Source organism: Elgaria multicarinata, chromosome 10, assembly GCF_023053635.1.
Source record: "Elgaria multicarinata webbii isolate HBS135686 ecotype San Diego chromosome 10, rElgMul1.1.pri, whole genome shotgun sequence".
In the NCBI taxonomy this organism is placed as follows: domain Eukaryota; kingdom Metazoa; phylum Chordata; class Lepidosauria; order Squamata; family Anguidae; genus Elgaria; species Elgaria multicarinata.
The window spans coordinates 60,338,416-60,362,943 of NC_086180.1; positions in this window are offsets into that span (position 1 = coordinate 60,338,416).

The window sequence follows — 24,528 nt, forward strand, 5'->3', positions numbered from 1 at the left end:
AAATAACTTCCCTAGCCTATCACACTGCTTTTTTAATAAAATAAAATAAAATAGAGAGCATGGTGATATTTTTAAATAAGGTATTGCGATTAGGTAAGGGGAAATGAAGAGACGAGACACGTAAGTATAGTATAAAATTCGGCCATATTTATTCAATTACATCTGCAAAGGACTAACTGGGTGGGCAATTAAACTCAGCTAGCAACTAGCTAGGCTGTTATTGGGCGAAAACATTTCATTCCTATTGTGTGGTGTCTCGTAGATTGCCACTGACAGGACTGCCCCTTTTGGGGAGGGAGGCCTTCCTGTGTCACACCCTCCCAGACCACAAAAGTCCAGGTGGGTGAGTTCAGTTGGCCTCACAGGTAACCCTTGCCTCTTCCCTACTGGGGCCACAAAACCCTCAGCAGCAGGCCCTCAGGGATTACCTGCCACAATCCCTGAAGACCCTCATCGTGCCCTCCCCCATCAGCCTAACTGAAAATTGTGACCAATTGACCTAATAATTAGAACCAACCTCCCGATTAGCCCAAGACACCCCTGCCCCACTTAAAAGTAGGCAAAAAGACTCCTAGCCCAGGCCAATCAGATTAGGAGCCAAAAATTCCTACATCATCATCATCATCATCATCATCATACATTTATTTCTTACCCACCTTTCCATTTTGATCGAGGCGGGGAACAGAAGTAAATATAAAATACATAAAATACTGATTAAAAACATAATTTACATTGTTAAAACAGCCTAGAAAACATCCTAAAAGCATCAATAATATCAAATTTCTTCCAGTCCCCAAAAGGACAACCAACACAAGCCCACACTGCATCCAGGGAAGAAGGGAACCGCAATCCGAAGAGGCTGAGGGTGGAGTCCCAATGGCTAATAAAGACTCGTAGACCCCTCCCTCAGTCGGTGGCACCATTTTGCCTGCTCCAATGGAGGCAAGCCATGTGTGTCTTTCTCCCCCTTTCCAACGCAAGCCAGATGCAGGGTGTGGCACATCTGATATTTTTAAATAAAATAATCTGCAGTTAACAAATAGTTCCAATCCAATATGTCTTCCTATTTATAACAACTTTCCATTTTTTGGAGAAAATTCCAATCTTTCTTTTTTTTCCTCTCCTTTCCTTCTTGTATGTTCATCCTTTTTGAATGTAAGTCTGTGGGCAAGTCTCTCATTCTTTGTGCAATACTGAGTGACTTCAGGTGTTTGCTAAGACTATTACTACATGATTGCCTATTCATTTTGGTGAAGGAAGCTGATCCATACTTTACCCTGTAACCACAGGCAGCCTCCAAATTGGTGCAACCCAATAATTGCTCTTCCATTGTAACCTACAAGTGGAATTTCAGTTGGCTTTCCTCAGTATTGGGAGCATTATGTTTTTCCTATGTGTATATTCTGTCTACATTAGGGAGTATGACACAGCTGTGGTGGATGGGCAGAGGAAGGTCCAATTCACCTGAACAACCATTGAAGCTCAGATGACATTCGCTATAACCTTGTAGAGGGTGCCATTTTGTCACCACATATTTTATTACCCTCTTATATGCATATTTGATAGTGACATAATACCATCATGCTTTAATGCTATTTTTAAAAAACACTTTCTGCTCACTGCCATTAACCATGTTGCTAAAATAGTGGTGACCATAAAGTTTTAAAGATCATTCTCTTTGAATCAGCATGATTGTATTATAATGTATAGCACCATATTTATTGTATCATAGTGCTTTAGCACTAGAACTCTTATCATACAATAAGGTTTTGTTTTGTTTTTTAAAGATCAATTAAATCATCAATTAAATCATTTTAGCAGCATGGTTAATGGCAGTAATTAGGAAGGTGTTGTTTTTTAATCATTACAAAATAGTTTTATAGTGCTATAGCAGAATAACATTCTTTCATTAAAATTATACACACAGAGACACAGGCACATGCACACAGGAAAATGTTTTAGTGCTAATTAAAAGATGAATTCAAAGAAAAAGAACAGAGTGATAAAATGGAGCTAAAGGCAAAGGTCATCGTGAATCTGAGTTGAGCTTTGATACATCTACCTGTCTGATATATCATTGCCCACATCAAAACCCTACCCTCTATTAAGTTGAGAGAGTTGCAGTAAGGGCATCTTCATCTGTGGAGACTGTGGTACTCTTCTATTCTCCTGGAACATGACAGAATTTCTGAGAAGAGACAAAATACATGATTCAAGGACCAAAATATATGATATTAATAATTCAATAACCACATCACATTGTTCATTAACCTTTTATGAGGCATCAAAGCATGGCCATTCCACAATAAATGCCTAATATCCACAGATCTATATCAAGCAGTGGTAAAGACCCTATGTAAATGCAAGAGACCTTTGCATTCATCCTACAGGACAAAAACAATGAATAATGGTTCTTTAACTATTACTATTGAGTCTGTTCAGAGATTGCAGAACAAGACATATTTAATAAGGATGCCGCTTGTCAGAAGCTAGTTGGACCAAATGCAGTGTAGCAAAGAGTTGTGAACCACTTAAATGCAGCTTAATGAACCAGATGTTCCATGGCTAAGCAGCTGGAGGGGATGGTGTGATGACTTCATGACCAGGTGAGATCCAGCCACTAAGCAGTTTGACCAAATAAATCATGTGATGCAATATCAATACCACAAAGAGTTCTGGACTTGAAATAGAGATATCTAGATTCAGATTCAGTTTTGGGTGACGCACCTTAAGGAGGATAAGTGGGACCTGCAACAAAATGTTGTGGTATGGAGTACCCTTTTTCAATCTTCTAACCAGCCAGCCATGCTCTCTGCAGGCTACTCCATTCCATTCCTTCCCACCAGTTTTCCAGGTAACTCCACACCCAATAACGCATCCTGTGGCCACAAAGCAGGCTCAGTTCTCATTGCTTGTGGGGGACAGGGGGTTGCCCTATTAGTTTTCCCCACTGAAGATTCCCTCCAGAAATCTTGAAGTTCTCCATCTTTAAGTAGCCTGAAAGAGTGATATCTTCCTAATAACCAAGTCTTTTAAAAAATAAACTGTACTATGTGTATTTTCACTAGTTGAGAGAACTTTTAAGAAAAAAATAAATCTGGAAACGGTGTTTGTACCTCTTAACCTTATAAACAGATTATTTTGCCAAAATCCATTGTGCTCTACTTGAAAGCATCACTTTTCTTTTGTGGGTATATCATCCTGCCACATTTCACTATAAATTTCATTATTTATTAAGTAAAACATTGTTTATTTGTAGCCATGAAACACTTTACTGGACATGATGTTCTTGTTCACTGTTAAGATTTCTCCACAAAGCAAGTGAGCCCAGCTTCAAGCATAAACAATTGATTAAATCAATGCAAGTCTCTGCTATTTCTTTTTAAGTTCCACTGTTCATTAACTTTTTAGTTGCTTTTCCAACTTAACCAAACATCCTTTACCTGCTATCAGTTAAAACTCTTATGATATAGGTTTATAAGATCTGAGAAAGAAGCTACATTAGTAGCTGGTAAGGGAAGTCAGCTGTTCAAAGATACTTTACTGCCCAATCATATGCATGCTTTTTTGGAATTAAGTCCAACTGTGTTCAATGCTGCTGCCGATGCATTGAATTACAAAGGGTCAGGGAGCAAGTAGGCATGGCATTGACTGCTCTTCCTTCTCATCAGAACCAGTGTTTGGGCCAGAGAAGAGGTAGGTGATCAAGCAGATGGTAATGGTAAGGAGGAGCAACTCCAGGGCCTTTTGTCAGTGGGCTCCTACTGGGGTATGGGTCCTGCCTAATCATACCTATCCCTGCTGGCCCTACTGCTGTGTGTGTGTGTGAGTGTGAGTGTGTGTAGGGGTTTTGTTCTAGCATTCTTCAAGGTGATGCTGGCAAAGCCTGATTTTCCCTCCCAGAAGGGCAACATTCCACATATGTGTGTTTGGCAGATTCTCAACATGATCCTATGCAGATCTACTCAGAAGTAAGTCCCATTGAGTTCAGTGGGGCTTACTCTTAGGTGAATGGGTATAGGAGTGCAGTGCCAGGCATTCCTTAACTAGTGCCTGTGACATCCCTGGAGTCAGGTAGTTTTGCAACTTTTGAAAATGTTTATTCATGTAGTAGATGGATGTATTAGAGGCATTCAAGATACAGCTGGACAGCCATCTGTCAGGCATGCTTTAAGGTGAATTCTTGCATTGAGCAGAGGGTTGGACTCAATGGCCTTATAGGCCCCTTCTAATTCCAAAATGCATACAAATAAAACAAAAAACATTTTGTCAGACCTGATAAAAAGAAGAAATCATAGAATCATAGAATACTATGTTCTTATGTACTATTCTATGATTTCTTCTTTTATCAGGGCTGATAAATTGTTTTTGTTTAATTTGTATACATTTCAGGAATGTAGAAGTGGTTGTGAAGCATAGAATGGCAGGGAGGGGAGAAGACAAATGTTAGTTGTGTGCTTCACAACTGAAGTAATACACTTGGCTGTCTAAATGGGCCTTCCATAATATCATTAATGGCACAACCCTATGCATGTTTAGACAGAAAAAAAGTCTTTCAACTTCCAGCATGCCCCAAATTGGCTGGGGGAATGCTGGGAGTTATAGGACTTTCCCCCCTGTCTAATCATACATAGGATAGTGTCTTAAGTCCAGCATCTCAACTTACCAAGCTGCACCACTGGTGAGAACCTGGAGCAATCTGGCTGGTCAGGAGTGTAGTGGATCTGAGGGCAAAGTCAGGGTTGAATCAACTGGGTTTGGGTGAGTTAGGGCTAAGCTTGGTGGGTTATGGCATGGCAGAATATACCTCCCCTTCCCATCTCAATACTGGTTAGGCTGAACTGGTAAAATACTGGCTGTCAGGTAACCCCAGTTAGCAGAGGAGTTTTAAAATAAATTAAGTTGTTTTCTGACTGCCAGCATGTCAGCACTGCATGTGCTGCTCAACTTGTGAATAAATAATCAAATGTTTTATAGGAATATAAAAGTCACAAAGGCACAGGGAAAAGATTCCAGTGGATTTTCAGCTCTTTTTAGAAACCGTCAATGAAAGAAGCTGAACAGAGAACAACTTTTCCTTCTGATATGTCATATATTGTGTAAGGCGAGAATGTCAAAGATGATATATTGCTCTTGATTTTTTGGATTGAGACAAAAGGAACTCAGGCTTCCTGAAAATCACTTTTAATGGGGGACAAGGTGGAGAAGGCATTCTGGGCTGATGGAAAGTTCGAACAGAATTTCTCAAGATGATAAGAAAAAAAAATGTCCTTGAGTTGCTTACATAAGCCAGGGATATGAATGAATTTGGAATGTCTCATTCTAAATGCAGAAGCTCTGAGCTAGGCTTCTGTGTTTAAAAAGAAAAAGAATCATAGTTTGAATCCTTTTTTGTGTTCAATTGCTCTTTGGTGTGTGAACATGGTACAGGAATTCATGTACCATATCAAAACCTATAGTCAAGGTTCACCAAAGTGGTTGTCTGGCACAGCCACTTCTTTACTGCTCATAGTGTTTGTCACCTTTGCAATGCCTCTAAGATGGTGTCATATGTCCATGCATATCACCAAGAGCCTACAAGCTGCCCGATGACGAACCAAACCTGTTGTTAGCCTGAAGAATAATCTTTGCCAAGTGGTTGTTTCAAATAGGCCCTGATAAGAGCTGGAAGAGAAGAAGGGAGGGAGAAGAAGGCATCCCAGGTCCAATCCTCAGTATCTCCAGGTAGGGCTGGAAAAACTCTTGCCTGAAAGTTTGGAGAGCGTAAGCCACTTAGCTTGAAGAGCCACTGTCAACAATACTGGGCTGGATGAACCAATGGTATGACTTAGTATAAGGCTTTCTATGTTCCTAAGAGAGGCTTAAGAACACAAGAACATATTAAGAAGACCCAGGCTGGATTAGACCAAAGGTCCATCTGGTCCTGCATTCTTTTCACACAGTGGCCATTAGCTGCCCACATGCAGGACATGAGTGCCACAGCACCCTCGTGCCAGTGTTCCCCAGCAACTGATGTGCATAGGCATATTGTCTCTGGTACTGGAGGTAGCATATAGCCATCATTAATTTGTCTAACCCCCTTTTGGACAAATTCCTGGAATTTGTCTCTTCCAGTAATTTGTCTAACCCGCTTCGAAAGCCATCCAAATCGTTGGCTATCTTTACGACATGTGGTAGTGAATTATATAGTTTGACTATGCTTTGTGTGAAGAAGTAGTTCCTTTTATCTGTCATGTATCTTCCACCAACCAGCTTCATGGGATGACTTCATGGTCTAGTACTATGAGAAAGGAAGGAAAATGTCTTCCTATCCACATTCTCCACAGACTTCTCCAATGGACTTAATACTCTCTCCTTTACATTTTAATTGGTATATATTGCTTCCCTGGCTTCCCTTGCCTCCTTTCCCACTCCTAATTTTCCCTTTGATTAATAAATGTTTATCCTGTATGGATTATCTAGGGCCTTTGGGTGTGTGATCTGATCTGAATTATCTTTTGGTACTGTATCTTGTTTTCCTACTTTCACCCCTCCCTCCCTCCCTCCCTCCCTCTCTCTCTCTCTCTCTCTTACACACACACCACATGGAAGGGTTATGGATACTAGTACATTAGATTCAGTCTAGTTAGTGATCATGTTTTGTTAGAAAAAATCAGGGAAACTCAAAACGTTATGCAATTTTGCTATATGGATGTTAGGCCCTCCAAAAATGTCACAGGAGCAATCATTTGAAAAGGAAGCTTTAACCTTAGAAAAAGAAACTGGTCAGTTTCAAACAAATAAAAATCATCAATCCTACTAGGGGTTGTTTTTTTTTCCTCTAGCTTGAAAGAGATATCATGTTCAATCCTCAATAATGCTAATCCTGACAGTTGCTCTTGGCCATGTTTCTCAGATAATTCTGAAGGGTACAAAGACATGAAAAATGTCTCTTATATGAAACATACCTCATGGGTAATAAGATGACAGGGGGTGAAGAGAAGAATGGGCGCTTTGAAGAATGCAAGACAGTTTTCAAAGCTACCTACTTTTTCTTCTTTCCCTGGAATAATTCTGTCAGGGATACTTAACCAGACTGTCACTTCTGCCTTACTAACACAATGAGTTTCCAGATCTTCCAGTGATTTGGGGCAATGAAGGTAGAATATGATAACAAAGACAGTTGCAATGTCTGTTCATGTTTTCATTTATTTATTTATTTATTGTTACATTTATCCATTCTCTCCCCCCCCCCTTTGCTAGGATCTCAAGGTCCTCCTTTTTTCCATTATGTCCTTATAAAAAGGTGAGGTAGGTTAAGCTGAGAGCCAGTGACTGCCTCAAATTCACCCTATGAGCTTTATTTATTTATTTATTTTATTTATATACTGCCCCATAGCCAAAGCTCTCTGGGCAGTTTACACACTCAATTTATGGCTGAGTAGGGACTAAACCCCAGATCTCCTGTGTCCCAGTCCAACACTCCAACTGCAACAGCACACTGGCTCTTACGTTGATGTTTTCCTTCTTTTGCAATTCTATATGGTGTAAGGCACTCAATTTTTTTGAAACAAGAAGAGCAGAATCCTTTATGTTTGAAACATCTGAAATGCAAAATGGAAGCATATGTATCAGGAGCACCTTCTCATGAGAAAAACTGTGACACCAAATTCCACACAAAACCCACTTCTGTCTAGGAATAAGCTGGATGAAATGCCGATATAAATCAGTGTGGTGTACTGGACCAAATATTGGGTTTGGATGGGATAATAATCAGATTCAAATCCCTACCCATGGTGCTGGGCCAATCACTCCAGCTCAGCTTAGCCTACCTCATATAATTGATGGGGGTAAATCGAATAACCCCATGAGCACCTTGGGGAAAAACTCAGGATACAAATGTAACAACTCTTTACAATACGTATTTTCACATCAGATAATACAGCGATGTGTATTTTGCTACACCTGCATACAACAAAAGAACTGCATGTATGGTTGTCAAATATTCAAGTTAGTTTATATTAAGGGGGACTTTCAATTTGGACTTTTGTCATATATCATTAAACAGTGCTGAGGGCTGGCTTGCAGGATAGGCTTTATTAATTTCAAACCACAGAGACACTTTGGGGGTGGGAGTTGAGGCATTGTGCAATGTCTGTATGCCATTCCTTCCAGGGGCAATTCAACTTTTGGTGTCACATTTCCCCCAGTGTTCACAACAGGCCTTTTTTTCCTCTTCAGACATTCCAAATGCCAGTTTTCTTGCAAACTTATCACACCTGATTTATTTTGTTTGTCAAGTTTGTTTTCCATTGTCAGATCAGTGTGGCAATATTTAAACTATCGACGTGTAATGTGTCTAGCTACCTCAGGGGCTCAATATGCTTCTCATTGCCTCAGAATCCACAGTGCTTTTCTCTGGCCCAATTATTTTCCCCCAGCGCAGTCAATATAATAACATATATCCAAAGTAATTGCCATTAAAGTATCAGTCATATTGGGAATTTATATTTATTTTACATAGGCCAAGCAGTAGGCATACTAATGCCTTGGTTTACTACCTCAAGAGCCTTGGTACAAATTGAATTTTTCTGGGAAGATAAACGTACAGGAAGATGACTAGTAATGCTAAAGAGCTAAAATCGAAAGGCATGACACACGAGTCTTAAAAGATAACCCCAGCCATTACCACTGAATAATGTTCAGAAATGTACAACTAAATGTTGAGAATAAAACTCTAACTTTTAAGAAGTGGGATCAAATGCTGAATTAATTGTTCATATCAATATGCAAGTGGCACAGCTATTTTGCATAGGTTACATTATTTCAGCATCCCTCTGACTTCTTTGTTTTTGTTTTGGGTTGTTGCCTTTTTTCCTCTCTCTTTTGCTTTCTTTCCTTACTTTCTTTTCTTGAAAAACAGCTGAAAGGAAAGAATGGTTATGCAAATGTGGTGTTGGTGTGACCTTTCTCCTTTAGAGGTTGAAAGATGGGGGAAGGAAGTGAATTCAGGGGTGGGGTGGGGTGGGGCGGGGCAGCAACCCTTGCATTTTAAAGGGCTTCAGGGTCAATCAGCTATATGCCTGGAGACTCATCTGAATGCAGGCCCCTGTCTTGAAAGTGCGCCTGGCTCCCACACTTGTGTTCCTTCCCGGCATCTGCATGGGAAGGAACACAAGTGAGAACTTTCCCCATGGTGCTGACGGGGAAAGGAATGAGGGGGCAGGAACGAGGCAGCCAGGGGCAGCCAGGAGGATGAGGAGAGGGATGCCAGGCGCCTGAACCACCTCTCCTCCCTCTGACCTCCGTCTGGCTGCCAGTTCCTTCCCCCTTTTTATTTTTATTGTCTTTATCTGTGCAGCTGATACAGATAACAATTATTTATTTATTTACTGAATTTTTATGCCGCCCAATAGCCGAAGCTCTCTGGGTGGTTCACAAAAATTAAAAAGGGAGGAGGAATGGGACCCATTCCTCTCCTCCCACTCCCCCATTTTTTATTATTATTTACCATGGGGCACAGATGTTCTCCTGAGGTCCGCCCCCTTCCCTGTCCAGCCCATGGTGACCAATCAGGGGGCACCATAGGCTATGACACGCCTCCGCTGCCCAAAAAGTCGGAGTAAGTGCCTGACTTTTTTGGAGTGGAGTTTCCAGGGTTTGCTCCTGGATGGCTTCGCAATGGCAGCTGCGACATGTAGATGGTGTGCCGCTAATGCGAAGCCACCCTGGGGTAAACTCTTTGTGTAGACATGCCCCAGGTGCCAGTGATCCACACAGCATTGTTTTCTTTGGAATGAGTATCCAAGAAAGCATCTCATTGAAAGCAACAATGCAGACAGCAACCACCCAACCAATGCAAACCGTGAATATTTTCCCTAGATCTGCACTTGTTGTATCTGAAGATGACGCTCCACATCTATATTCACAGCAGTGGTGCCACTTCAGTTTCTTATTGAAATGAACACCCCGCTCTTCGAATGCTACCTCCAGTATCTGATGCGGTAAGTCTACGTGCACCAGTTGCTGGGGTACTTGGCTGTTGCACCATGTTGTGCTTTGTTGGTACTTGGGTGACAGCTGGTTGGACACTGTGTGAACAGAGTGCTGGACTAGATGGACCCTTGGTCTGATCCAACAGGGCTCTTCTTCTGTACTTCTGTTCTTATGATCAGGTAGCTTTACTGCAAAGAGGGGAAGAGAGTTCAGTGGATGGGAGTGGAGAGTGCCTTTTGGTCAAATTCAAGATTCAGGGTTGAATCTAGATTTATGTTGAATCAATTGCACTGATGAAAGTGGACTTCCTTGCCCCTCCTTCTCCTGGCAGCCCCTCCACCCCCCTGAAAAATGCTGAATAGGATGTAACGTCATATAGAGGGACTGCCAGGTCATGGAAAGCAGGTCCTGGATCTAAACCTAACAGTGCAAGCCTAACATGTCTACTCAGTAGTAAATCCCATTAAGTTCAATGGGGCATATTCCCAGATATAGGATTGCAGCCTAAATTGGAGGAAAGACTGTGTGTTTTCAAAGTAATCGTGGCAGTTTTTAAAATAGCATATAACAAGTGTGTGTGTGTGTGTGTGTGTGTGTGTGTGTGTGTGTAGTGTGTGTGTGTGTGTGTGTGTGTGTGTGTGTGTGTGCATGTGTGCCCCTGCATATTTCTTGAATCTTGACTAGTTAACAGGCTAGGCAGCACACACTGACTGCATAAATGTTTATAAGATACACCCTTGAGCAGTTCTTTTTCTAAGACAGACGGTAAAACTGTGAATGTTCCACAGTGGACAAATAATAAGGCTGCACAGATCATCAAATGGAGCTAATGCCAGAAGGAAAAACCAACATTAGCACACATTAGAACAAACTCTAGATTCTTGGGGACTTGATTATACATTTCGTGACATGACATGACTGCCTCTTCCCATCTCTGTTATATTCTTGAACATGTGTCATCGGAGACCACTTTTTCCTTGATATTAAGTGTTCCCTGCATCTGAGTAAATTGTGCTGTTGGAAGAAGCTACTATTAACCCCCCAAGATGGCTCTATTATCATCTACAAAAGACTTAGGGGATTACACTTAGAAGGTTAAAGTCAATGTCACTTTTATTTTCAACAGCAAACAATGGAAGATGATCCAGCATCATCTGTCAGAGATTGGGAACAATCCAATCATAAAATAATTTATGCATTAGAAGATTAAAACATTTACATACAGAAGAATCATGTCAAACATCAAAGGACTGAGGCAGAGGAGCTGGGAGGGATGTTACTCATCATTCCTCAGTGTCTATGAGGACCGGTTCCTTTTTATATATTTATTTACTTCAAATGTATAGCTGCTCCATTCTCTATTAAGTGGAAACATCCAAACCTTAAAACTACAATGCCAGAAAAAGTTAGGGATTCATATACCTGACATATAGTATACCAAAACTACTGCAAGTGGATATGATGGTTCATCATATTTGGTTTCCGTGCTTCACCCTAGGGCAGCCTTCCCCAATTAGATCCCTCCAGGCATTTTGGCATGCAACTCCCATCACCCTTGACCATTGGCCATGACCACTGTAGACCACAACATCTGGAGGGACTCTGGTTGGGGAAGATTGTTGTATGAACTCAGGGGCAGCATATGTAGGATTCTCCCACCCATTTACTTATTATAATAACCCTGTTAAGTATATTAAACTGAAAGCAATACAAAGATCCAAGGTATTCCAGTGAGAGAAATGGAACAAAGATTTAAATTTATAGATATGTAATCAAAGTCTAACGCTCTCTCCATAGCACAATGGCTCTTTTAACATGTTTAGCAAGATCTTTAATGTGTGTGTTTTTAATCCCTAAAACAAGTGCTGGATGTTATAGAAAAACAGCACAATTTTTTACAAGGCAATTTGTCACACAAAACAAACAATATGTGTGTATGCATGGATAGGCTACTGGTGGGGAAAAGGGGGCAGAGCCCCACCTAACCCATTTCCAACTACTCTTTTCCCATAACTTGCCTGTGCCTTCTTTCTTCCATGTGCAATGCAGAGCAACATGGTGTGTGTGTGTGTATGTTTCCTGTGCACAACAAACACTGGGGCATGAGTGATAAGCCACACATGTTTAAAACATTCCTCAGGAGCAGCTGGTTGTTATATTTTCCTTGCCTGCCTGCTGAAGGATGGCTTTCAAGGAGGGGCCAAAGCAATCAGTTGGTCATCTAGTCAAATCCAGGGCCAGATCTACACCAAGCAGGATATGCCACTTTGTAAATGGTTTGAAAACTGTATGGAGTGTGTCCTGGGCCCCAGCAGTTGTCACTACTGTTACAACTAGGGATGTGCTCCGCTTCTCCTCAGAGTGGAGAATCAGGAGCGAATTGGCCTGATCCGCCTTGCCCAGAGGCAGAGTAGAAGCGAACTGGGGTCCTGGAGAAGCATGGCGAAGAGAAGCGGCCATAGGCGAAGCGCTTCTCTTTTCGCGGAGCGATCCGCCCGCCATTTTGGATAATTTCGCCCATAGGATTGCATTGTGGAAAAGGTATGGGGACAACTGTGTTGTTTTTAAAGCTATCTTTCTGAAATTTCGTGTGCTGAGAGAGTTGTGGCTGGGGGTCATTTTGAGCCTACTCTCAGCACTCTGCGTGGTGCGGTTTGCTTGCTATAATTTTCTAAATAATAGGGTAAAAAAAGCGGGAGAGGTACCTTTTTGAAGTACTGAGGGGCAGATTCAACTCCCAGTCATGATCACCTGATGAAGCATCCTCCAGTCCCAAAGTTGGAGGGGGGATAGGCAAAACAAGATACTACTGGGAAACTTCTCTTTCTTAGTCTCTTTAACCTCTATGGCATCACCCCTAACCCCAATTCACACCCCTTTTGATATCTCCATCAATTTTCACATTAGAAATGTCAAATTAGGCACCATGACACCTCATGCACATATACACATGCATGCCAAGCCTCAAGCAAGTCCAAGCCTCCCCTGATTTTGGGGGAATTTTTGAAAATCGGACACCCCATTTTCAGACATGGACTTTTCTCCGACATTTTGACAGATAAAAACTTGGAAGCAGGCACATCCACATTCCTGGCAAGTTTCAAGCAAATTCCATCATCCCCTGATTTTTTGGGGGGGCTTTAACTTCTAACGCATCACCCCTAACCCCAATTCACACCCCTTTCTATATCTCCATCAATTTTCACGTTAGACACCTCAAGTTAGGCACCATGACACCTCATGCACGTATACACATGCATGACAAGCCTCAAGCCAATCCAAGCCTCCCCTGATTTTGGGGGAAATTTTGAAATCGGACACCCCAGTATCTCAGGAATTTAAAGCTGCAGACAGCTCAATGGGGCCATTTCAAAGGAAATCTCAAAATGCCATGAATTGGGGAGTAGATAACCCTAAATATGAATCTTCTTCCATACTTGAAAAATGGATTTGGAACTTCAAAATGTCTAAGTGAGTGCAGGAAGGACTTGTCCCCTGAGACAAAGCAAGACAAAGGAAGAGAAGCGGATCGGTGGGTCCGTGCACACCCCTAGTTACAGCCCATTTTAAAGCAGTAGTGTAGGCGTAACTAAAATAAATGAGTTTGAAGGAATCTGGAAACAGTTCCTAATATTTGTGTTTACTAAGGGAAGTGGGAAACCGCCAGCAGAAGAAACGATCAGATTTTGGACTCAGGAATAGATCCCGAGGTGGGGGGTGCACTTTTATGTTAAGAATGATTATGTTGTAGTACGATAATGTATAGGTAATACTTATTCAACATATATGTACTCAACATTTATTCAATATGTATGTAGCAGTTGTTTGATGTTTCTTTTTTTATTATTATTACTATTGTAATGTTGTATGTTTATATAGTGTAGAAAACAAATAAAAATTATTTTAAAAAAAAATTAAAGCAGTAGTGTAGATCCTGCCCAGGTCTGCTCAAGAGCACTAAAGGGATTGTTTGTTCCCCTTGGATTGGTTGGCCTGCAGCCAATCCATTCACTTTTTCAAAAATTCATCCCATCTCAGTCACCACAAGAGCCTGCATAGTAGCGCTGGAGGCTAGGAAAGAGGAGACAGACAGAGAGGAGTGGTGAAGTAGGAGCAGCAGCAGTTTCACTGCCTAACATGTCTGGAGAGAAACAGAGATGCTTCTGTCTAGTGGAAGATATTCATGATGGCAAAGACTGAAATCCTATGCATGCTTATGCATAGGGAGTAACTCATGCTCCCATGTAAATATGCATGTACTTGGGCCATAAGCCTATTGCAAAGTAAGCTCTTTTCTATCAGTGTGATTAACAATTGCATGGAGATTGGGTCCATGCCCACTGGCTCTAATCTTGCTATTGCATCCTGCCAGGATATGCTGAGAGCAAGTTACAAGTATACCCTCCAACATGTGGATGGCAGTGGGTAGGGCCATGATGGTGGGTGTGGGACCAATGGGTGCAGCACCATTCTCCCGTTCTGTTCATTAATCATGTGGATAGAATGCTTGAACAGGGCTGTAACTGCAACTTTTTGTTGAAATATGCCCATGGAGTGTTTTGAAAAACTTTGCTGTTATATGCAACATTTTCAACCTAAGGAACAAAGCAATCTCAGGCATCCGTGGATCCCATATTAGAAGCAATATTACACAATCATAGACATATAGCTTCTTACATTTCCTGCTAATATGCTGTATCCCATTTTCTGCCCGCTTTGGCAGTCACATCACAATTACTTTAAGCAGGGAAAGTAAAAACTTTAACTCTCCCCCAGAGGCACAGGACAGAAGAGTTTATTCGACTTCCTCTCTATTTTAAATGGCTGAAACATTTACAGGTGTGGAAATATGGATTCTGGCTGCAAGCATTTGATGTGCAGGCAATATATAATAATAATGCTGTCGTTTGCCAAAATGTTTTATGCGTAAGCCTGATTCACATAGGAAATATATTTCAAAGAATTGTTAATGTCAAGAGTAATTTCCCTTTTTGTCTAGTGTCTTTTTAAAGGAGATGCAGAATTCCAGAAGAGGCCAACTTAACTACCCCCAGGTGTCAATGAAGTTATTCTAGCCAAAGGATGGGTATGCCCATACCATGGGATTGGATAACTAGGACAGGGATGATTTGGACAACCAAGGCCAGGATCAGGGCAAGAACAAAACTGCAACATATTAAAATATGCAGGATGCTGAATTGAAAGGGTGATGTTAAAAGCATTTCCCACCTATGCAGGGATATTTGGGGGACTGGTGCAGAAGGATTAGTGTATTCGCCTGTTTAGGAAGCATTGTCCTGAATAGGTTTTATTTTCTCTCAATCCCCCTTTAGCTAGGATCACCCATATGAACCATCCCGGAAGCACCGCTCCCACTCTAAGGGCGTTGCTAGACCTGCTGGGATAAGCCGGTAGGGAGGCGGGGCGATGGCGCGCTAACTTTAGCGCGCACCGCCCAGCCTCCTAGACGGCCGACACGCAGGGACTACGGAAGCCCTGCAGCATCTGCCTTTTTTTTTTTAAAGGGGCCACATGCGGCCCGAAGACTCAGGACAAGGTAAGGTTTTTTTTTTTTACTTAAGCCCCCCCCATCCGCCCTCCCTCCCCATCCCCGTCCCGTGTGTCGCCCTCCGCCCTCTCGTGTGTCGCGTCTGTCACCCTCTGCCCCTCTCGCCCTCTCGTGTATCGCGTCTGTCACCCTTTGCCCCCCTCACCCTCCCGTGTGTCGCGTCTGTCTCCCTCCACCATCCCCCTCTCCTGCCGGTCCGGCCTTCCCCCCCATCTCCCCCCCCCTGGATGCCCCTGGCCCGATGGGCACAGTGCTCGTAAGAGCGCTGTGCCAGTCCGTGGCTTTTTGCGGCTACTTGCGAACGACTAGCCACAAAAAGCCACGGAAGTCTCTAGACGTTCCGCAGCCCCGGCCTCAGGCCGGAGCTGCGGAAAAGGCGCGCCATAAGCGACTTTGCTTATGGCGCGTTAGAGGAGGCTTCAGTGCGGCCTGGGGCCGGATTCCCCTGTGCGTCATGTGGACGCACAGCTGGGAAACCGGCTCTCAAGGCGCGCTAAGGCCTCGTCTAGCAAGGCTCTTGATCACCTTTGTTTTGCTTCAGAGACTTCAGTCCCATTCAGAAGACAAACGCAAGAAAAGGTGAAGTCCTTAACAAACAACCATATAATACCAAACAAAAGGTTAAGGAGATATATATATACACACACACATTAGAACAATAATGTTTAATATACAAAAATAAAATAAAGGTTAACAATAATATTGCATTTAAAGTACAACCTCAAATTGCACAAGAACAAATATCTAACAGGAACAATGTGAAGTAAAAAGGCCAAACGTGTTTCAACAAAAGGTCTTCATCAGTGGCCAATGCGGGCTGCTGTATGCTCCCTGGAGACTTAATCGGGCTGACTTTATAATTCCCACAATTATGTAGTAGAAGATGTCACTCCCATTTGAAAATGATGCAGGGCCTCAGCCTCTTCAAACTGCCTCGGTCATAATCTTTAGATAAATGGTGAATATGGCCGTTTGCCTTATTCACTGTGGTTAAAGCCGTGGTTTACGGTGTCTTCTGAACAGGGCCTTTATCAACTAGCCCAACCTGATTGGCTGTTCTGTGATCCCTAATTGGCTGGATTCAGTCTGGGAAGATCAAAGAAGACCTAAACAAGGAAAATACATGGTGCCAAAAGAGCAGAAGGCTTAAGAAGTAATGGCAGAAAATGAAGACGTTAACATTCTCAGAAGTGGATGAGTTTCGGGAACTATTCTGGACTTCCAAATGCTGTTGCTGCCAAAAGCAAAATGGGTGAACATTCAACTAAGCCCTACATCAGCTATAAGCAATGGAATTACCAATTGCTATCCGGATTGCTTCAGATGTCACCTTGAAAGGTTTTGGAAATGATAGCTGTCTTCAGTTACAATATGCAGTACTCATTGATTCTTCAAACATTTCATTACACGTCCACTCTGTGTCTTGGAAGATGACCAGACAGAACTGCCCCCCTGTATTATCTCAACCATCAGCAAATGGCAAAGTATAGAAAATTGAATGAAAGCTATAATGAGCCATGGCCATCTAAGCCTCTTCCTTATTAGAGTGTCTTCCTGACATTTTAATGTCTAACTTTTTCGCTGAAGCATGGGGTCAAAGCTCAACTACCTTTGCAGGGCATTTCTGAAAACATGACAAAGAGACAAAGCAAGGCCTGCAGTATTTAAATCGGAACCGCTTTGTGTGATTTGCATATCCTCATCTCATTGAGCTTTGCCTACTTTCTTTTATTAACTAATTCAAAAATTTAATTAACTAGCTGATAGCTAAATGTGACCTGCATAGAATGATGGAACCTCTTGGGAGATACCAAAACCTTCCTCCAAAGCACATCCATTTGGTTCATAAACTGTACCCTGAAAGGCCAAAAATGAATTTTACAATTTTTTAAAAAGAAATGGATTGTCTTCAGCCATGGCTAGATGAGGGGGTTGGAGGGCGACAATCTCATGATTTTATTATCACGAGATCATCGCCCTCTCTACATGCGGTGCATGACATCATGGCTGCCATTTTGGTTTTTTTTAAAAAAAAGGAAAAGGAGTGCACGAGCGCTCAAATGACAGGTAAGGTGGGGTTTTTTTAAAAAAGAACTCCCCCTCCCCCCACCCCACCTCTGATGGGCATGGAGCTCCTGAGGAGCTCCGTGCCCAATGCCTGGTTCCCTGCTCCTCGTGGTTCTTCCAAGCCACATGTTTCACAGTCTCGAGATCATCCTGAGACCACGAAAAAGTGGGCTAAAAGGTTAGCACAATATCCTGGGCCAAGGGAGGGATCATCCCGCCTCTACTGCTCATGGGGACCCTCGAAATGACATTTGGAGGACACATGGGCCTGCAGGGGGGTGGCATGAAGTACAGAAGCCCCATTCTAACAGCACCTCCACTTACAGTAGCATAATGCTGGATCCAGTCCATTGTGTATGCAGGGGAACTGTTTTAAGAAGGGAATATATGTGTATTCTCTTCACTTCTCGATATAGAGTTATAAACTTTCAATAAACTTTCCAACAGCTGGAATGGATCAGTGCCCCATGCTGGAGGAACAGCTGCAGTGTGGACTCCTTCCATATTGCATGAGGCTACTTATACCTGAGCAGCATGGGAACGGTCTGTGCTACAATGGCCCCACAATGACTCCCACATCACAGAGGTAACATGAAAAGGAGTCCTTGCTGAAATACCGGTTACTGTATGAAGGAGCATCCCTAGGCTAAAAATGCTGTCTGCTGAAAGGAGTGTACAGTTCTGGTTACCACTAAAAATGATATCGTAGATCTGGAAAAGTGGCAGAAAAGGGCAGCCAAAATGACCAAGGGGCTGTAGCAACTCCACTATGAGGAAAGGATGTGATATTTGGAGTAGTTTAGTTTTAAAAAATGGAGAGTAAGAAGAGACATGATAGAGCTGTACATAATGTCATATGGTTTTGAGAAGGTGGAAAGGGAGAGGTTTCCCCTCCCCCTCTCTCATAATTCTGTACTACAAGATGCAGTGATGGCCAGCAACATGGATGGCTTTAAAAGTAGGTTAGACAATTTTATGGAGTGTGAGGTTTATCTGTGGTTACTAGTCATGATGACAATATATTATCTCCAGTATTGGAGGCAGCGTGGCTCTGCATACCAGTTGCTGGAGAACACAAGCAGGGCACTGCTCTTGTACTCATGTTCTAGGTGTGTGCTTTCCACACACACAGCTACTTGGCCACTGTGTGAGCAGAATGTTAGACTAGATAGGCCTTTGGTCTAATTCACATGGTTCTTCTTATGTTTTATATACTTAGGTGTGTTCATGCTTGTGTGTGTACAAGTTGCTTCTTTTCTCTGGTGTTTATATTCACTCTTTCTCTTTCTTCTTATCTGAGATGGGTGTCATGGGCCGAGAGTTTTACGGTCAATGTATTTAATTTTAAATTTGAATGTTTGGTATTAGGGCTAGATTCATGAAGCATAGAATTATCTGAAATGAATTAGTTCAGCTACATCTCAAGCTCGCGTATTAGAATATTATGCCTATATTGTATATGGCTTATCTCAACCTGTTTTCAACAACAGTAGCATCGGTTGGAAAAGTAAGAATTACAAACATTTCCTTGAAATTCAGTCAGTCTGTAATTATATGCATATATCTAGGTACAGGTTCTTTCAAGTCCAAATCTGTTCCCAAGAAATAACAATACTCTGTGAAGGCTGGATTATCATGCTTCAAAATGCACTATATAAAATCATATCGGAATTCTCTCCTAGGCATCTGAAATATGTTTACAATTTTCCAATGCAAATAAAACCAACTTTATCCATTTTCAAAACTGCTGTTAACAGTAGTTTCTTAGTGAAAAAGGTGTTCTTGGAGCTGATGAGGTAATTAAGTCACTGATGAACATTGAAAAAATAAAACTAGCAAACGTAGGAGATGAACATACAGTGTGTTTGTTTGGAAGGAGTGCCTTGAAATTCTACCATAGCTTTGAGAATCAAAAAAGCCAACGTCAGTTAAACACCCTGAGGATAAGTAATGTGAGGAAACCCTAACATTTTTATGTTTCCTAGCTTGTCTCCTCTTCTATTCATTTTCCTGTTTCTCTTTTTGTGTTGTTTTAGACAAATCAATTGGTATACCTGCCGAGAACCTTTTTCCTAGTTCCTTCCATCTCAAGAAAATAATAATCTTTAAATAATATGTAATACATTTTCAGCCATGGACAGGAACACTCTTACATGCTGACAAAACTGTTGATCTTTGTGAAAGTAATTGTAATTATTCATGACTACTTGTGAGTCAGCACCTTCAAAGTCTTAAATATATTTGTTTTTAAAACAGTAATAATACTGGAATTAAAAGGAGCATAATCATCTTTCATTATCTGTGAAGGCTATCCAAATGACAGGGCTAATCAGAGGTCTGTTGTTTGATTTGGGCTGTGTTAACATAGTATTGAGATGGAAGGCATGCCATGGAAATTACACTCAAGCCCTGACCCCAAGACACAGTCTGAGGGTACACAAGGCAGCCACTTTGCTGAAGCTGAACAGGTCTGGGACTGATCAGTGCTTGGAGAGGAGCCCACCAGGGAACTACATGTAGCCACCTTCAGTTCCACAACAGAAGAAAGGTGGGATATACATGTAATTAATTAATAAATACACAAATAATTCAGATGTTCAAAAAAAGGGTTAAAATAAATGAGTGGAAAGAAGCACTTGAGTCCTGCCCCTCCTTTCCATTGTGTTTGTCACCCTGTACTCATGGAAGGTGACAGTCTGAAGAGAGACGCTCCTGAATTTGTGGGGGGTTTACAGTTTGGGACAGCAAGGGCCAATGTTGCCCATCCCTTGACTAAATGAAAAATACTCATTTTTTTTTTTAAAAAAAATTACATTACAACCAACATAAAACATGTGAAGTTACTGGTGTAAAGGAAGCACGCCCCAGCAAAGCTGGCTTCTCCACTGGATTTTGCACAGATCCCCAGAACAAACGCACACAGCTCCCAGTTTGGAGGGTTAAGCTCAATTTTATTCAGGATAAGGGTAGGAGATACAGGATTAGCATTCAAACTGATAAAACATGCGGATACAGAAAAGAACCCAAACTAAGCAAACTAAAAACTAAGTTGCAAACCATACTTCACCCAGCCATGAGGTCACCCAGCTCAGGACAAAAGCCCCTTTTCCAAAGCATACTCTTTATAGATACTTTTTCCTGCTCCTTCCCCCTCCCTTTCGAAGATCTTTCACACCTTCCCCTCAGATGTTAATTTTCGCTCAAGGCCGGTCGGCCTTGTCCCAAGCGGTTCCAGGATGTACCAGAACACCCCCATGCAGCTGGCGCTTATCTGTTCCGCTCCTAAAAACCATAACAATAAAACATTTTAACATCTTAAAACAGCCATTCCTAGTATGATTTTACCCCTTCCTTACAACTGGCACTGATCTAATCTTGCAAAATGGATTGGATACTGATCTAGTCATTCTTCGAGTAGTCACCCACAAACCTTAAGTTAGTTATGACTAATTAAGAACAATTGGTCTCAAGGGGCCTACTCTAGCAGCAGGCAAAAAGTAGAACTCCAGATGTTTTGGACTGCAACTCCGAATTAGCCATGCTGTCAGAGGCATCTGGGAATTGAAGTCCAAAACATTTAGATATCTACCTTCTGTCTACCCATGTTCAACACCTGTTTTTCATGAAGTGTACTACTCCAAATTTGACTGAATCCAACCCAATATCTAGTAACTCCAGGTGAGCATAAGAAGTTACTTTATACTGAGTTCATCTATTAGTTAATCTAATCCAATACTGTCTGTTCCATGAGCAGTGGCTCTCCAAAGTCTGAGGTTGAGGTCTTTTCTAGCCCTGATCTTTTTAGCAGGACATGCCAGAGATTGAACCTTCTGCATGCAGGAATTGATATGGCCTTTTCCATGGTATGCACTCCTTCTGTTGCAACAGAATTCCATTGGTGTATTTTGGCTTCCATCAAAGGGTGGACAACAGCTTCTTACAAAGAAAACTGCTTTATTCTGTGTGTAACACTACTAAGGCCTCCAGCCTTTAACTACAGTCACATCAATAACAACAATCAGAAGGCATGGCTCCTTCCCACAATTGGCCTAGTTCCTGTATGGAGAAGGTTCAATCTCTTGCATTTACTAAAACTATCAGCTGTCAAGGCTAGAGAAGACCTCAACCTCAGATGTTGGTGGCTCATCCTCCAAATAATAACTCTCAACTCATCAACAACACCATATGTGTCTGCATCTGAAGGTGCATCCAGCCAGGTACCAGTAGGCCTTGATGAATATTGTGCTACGGATGTGTACCCAGATATGGTATCTCATTCTTTACTCTTTCTTTACTACACTTGCTTCAGTGTGCTGATCTCTCTTGCTGGATCAGAACACAACAACAACAACAACAACCATCAAACACCCCCTTGAAATACAAAGTAGTTTGTCTTTCTTTGCCAGCAACTTGCACTGATGAGCTGCTGAACAAAACCTTAACATGGCTTCTTCAGAAAACCTAATCCCTTTTCATCTTCAAGATGAACCATAATCCCATGACAGTATCTTCATTTTAAAATATAATATTTCCCTTAGATTTGTTAACTAATTATTTTGATTGATTCAAGATCTGATTCTGTAAAAATTGTGCTTCTTGATGTTGAACTGCAGGATTGCTATGATGAAGATAAAACTATAGAGGTTTATTTAGCCCATTCCCCTAATTAAGTTGTTGACTTTTGGAACATTGCCTTTAATTAAGCACAAGGAAAACCACATTAACCTTTTTAATATAAAGTTCAAATGAATATTCCTCAGGTGGGATCTGCCCCTATTGAGCTCCTCTATCTTTAAGCGCATACGTGGTAATATTTAAGCAAGACGTTATGTCTAATGGTGCAAAAGGTGATTAGTACCAACTGCTGATTACTGAACTCAAATTATGCATGAACTCATGTGTGGATTCTTAATGAAGTCTAATAAAGCACGTATCGTGAAGCATTTTTAGTTCCTAGCTGGAAATCCTTGCATTCAGTATAGCTAATGAATTAAGTTCTTATTTTTGTTGTTGCACTTTTATAGAGGTTCAGCGAGTTTCTGGTTTATGAATTCAAGCATTATTATTTTATTATGCTTTTATTTATATATGAGCTACTCTGATTATAAATTATGCAGTTGTACTATTTCTGTTTCACTTGGTATCAGTAGGAATGCATTTATTGCAATGGAATTTCCTGATTTCCATTGTATCCTTCAGTCTAAACAGTTGCTCCAAATGAAACAGTTTAACTTTCACCAGAATTCTTGTCTGAAAATGTTGAAGTTGAATATTCACCAAATATTTGATATCTGCATTTATAATTTATTTAATTTATATCCTGATAATATTTTGTTTCAATAGCTGACAGTTGAAATTTAACTGTTTAGAACAATAAAGTTTCTTGCCTTGGCTCTATAGAGGAGGGCCAGGTTTAAACAGGATTATATGAAAGAAAATTAGTATTTTTAAAATTTATTTATTTATTTATTGCATTTCTATACCGTCCAATAGCCGAAGCTCTCTGGGCAGTTTACAAAATTAAGACAATTCAAGTATAAAACAATAGTATAAAACCATAATATAAAATACAATATAAAAGCAATAAAATTTATTTAGAGCAATACTGGCTGCTACTAGCTGTCTTATAATTGCCTGATAATTGGTAATGTTGTTAATGATTTGGTATATAATTGCTGTTTACTTTCTATAATGATAAAAGACCGTATTCTCCCTTATGAGCCTGCCCGTGCTTTGAGATCTTCTGGGGAAGCCCTTCTTTCAGTCCCACCATCATCACAGATGTGCCAGTGGGAACATGGGAGAGGGCCTTCTCAGTGGCTGCTCCAGTGCTCTGAAACTCTCTTCCTGGGGAAGCTAGACTGGCTCCCTCCTGGATGTGCTTTCGGAAGCAGTCAAAAACTTCTTTGTTCCAGCAGGCGTTTGGCGAATAATCTGGGCCTCTGTCTGTTAAGGACTTGTAAAATTGTCGTGTATTTTAAACGTTTAATGTTTTAATATTATTTTTAATTTTAAAAAACTTTTGTATATTTCTTTTCATAGGTTTTAAAATGTATATGTTTTAAATTTTGTAAGGCAGCCTTGAGGCTCAGTATTGGGCAAAAGGTGGGATGATGATGATGATGATGATAATAATAATAATAATAATAATAATAATAATAATAATAATATGCCTGTCAGTGCCATAGTGCTGAGACCACGAAATCTGAAACTTGGCATGCATACTAATGGAACCTTAGGGGTGTCACCTTGGTGCTATTGGAATTTTTAATGCATTAATTAATTTTAATATAAATATGTCTTTGTGTTTGAAACCTGCAGCTCCATCTTCAGTCACTAGATGGCAGACTTCCCTAACCAGCACTTAGCTTTGCAGTCAATACAGTTTGAAGCTGGTAAATAGTCCAAACAACAGAGTTATATAGCTGCCCCCTTCCCTTAGCTGTGGGGGAGCAACCCTCAAGGAAATGGAATGGGCAGACCCCTCTCACAGGGGTACTATAGAGGTACACCATGGCAGGGGCATGTCTAGGGATGCCAGTGGCTGTGGCTTCACTTAGATGGAGCACAACATGCAACTCTGACAGCTGCATAACTTTGCTTGAAACCTTCGCTGCATCTAATTAAGGCTTATTTCAACATTGACATGCAATAGCATTTGGTATCTAGTTCTGTAAGATAGCATTAGGGTATTTAATATTTGACAGTCAACACCCTTCATATGATGCATGTGAAAATAATCAAGATCCCCAAAAGTTTGAAACACTCAATTTTAAAAGTTTACAGTTAAAAAAAATGGAATGCAAAATTGGTTGGTGAAATTTGAACTACCTGAACATTTCAAATTTATGCAAATACTCTCTTATTTTAGAACTAGGGCAACACATGCAAAAGTATTACATTCACCTGACTGTCAT